This window comes from Arachis duranensis, chromosome 3, assembly GCF_000817695.3.
Source record: "Arachis duranensis cultivar V14167 chromosome 3, aradu.V14167.gnm2.J7QH, whole genome shotgun sequence".
Taxonomy (NCBI): domain Eukaryota; kingdom Viridiplantae; phylum Streptophyta; class Magnoliopsida; order Fabales; family Fabaceae; genus Arachis; species Arachis duranensis.
In genome coordinates this window covers 34,737,141-34,738,283 of record NC_029774.3, presented here as the reverse complement: position 1 = coordinate 34,738,283, position 1,143 = coordinate 34,737,141, and positions in this window count along the sequence as shown.

Sequence of the window (1,143 nt, the reverse complement as noted above, 5' to 3'; positions counted from 1 at the left end):
AAATTTATCCTATTAGAATTATCTTTTAACACTCCAAGAAATAATTGTCGATGCCAAAAATCGATGATTAGATTTTTTGTCGATATTTTTAGACTGTTTGTCGTCAATAAAATGAAAAAGAAATTATTAAAAATAAAATATTAAAATCGACAATCATGTCGTCTATTATTTTTGCAACCTTTTAATACATTTTTTTATCGTCACACTGTCGACAGAATAGTGGGTTAAATTTAAAAAAATCGCACAAACAAATCGTATTTAATAATTATAATATCGACAGTTTTTGTCGTCGATAAATATAGATGATGGAGATCTCTTTTTAAAATTAAACGAATGATGTAGATTTATTATATAAAATAGACAGTTAAAGTATTTATTTTTTATTTAACTAAAATTAACGACATTACCGTCAATTTTTATCAACAAAAAATTACAACCGCTTTTACTTCCCGCGTCCCTTGTTACATACATTTTACCTCAAAAATTAGCTAACCCCAATTTGTGCCTTCTCTATTTCATATCCACCATTTCACCAATCTTCCCTCTCCGCTGGCACTGCGCCATCTTCGCTCCGCTACCACTGAACTGTCGTGGTTCCACTACCTCCGCGACATCGTCGCTCTGCTGTCGTAGCGTCGGTCGTCGCTCCGTGATGAGCGGATAATTTATACGCTTTTTGGCATTGTTTTCATATAGTTTTTAGTAAGTTTAAGCTACTTTTAGGGATGTTTTCACTAGTTTTTATGATAAATTCACATTTCTGGACTTTACTATGAGTTTGTGTGTTTTTCTGTGATTTCAGGTAAATTCTGACTGAAATTGAGGGATTTGAGCAAAACTCTGAAGAAGGCTGACAAAAGGACTGCTGATGCTGTTGGAATCTGACCTCCCTGTACTCAAAATGGATTTTCTGGAGCTACAGAACTCCAATTGGCGCGCTCTCAACGGCGTTGGAAAGTAGACATCCAGGGCTTTCCAGCAATATATAATAGTCCATACTTTATTCGGAGATTGACGATGTAACTTGGCGTTGAACGCCAAGTACATGCTGCTGTCTGGAGTTAAACGCCAGAAAAACGTCATGATCCGGAGTCAAACGCCCAAAACACGTCATAACCTGAAGTTTGACACCAAGAAATGCCT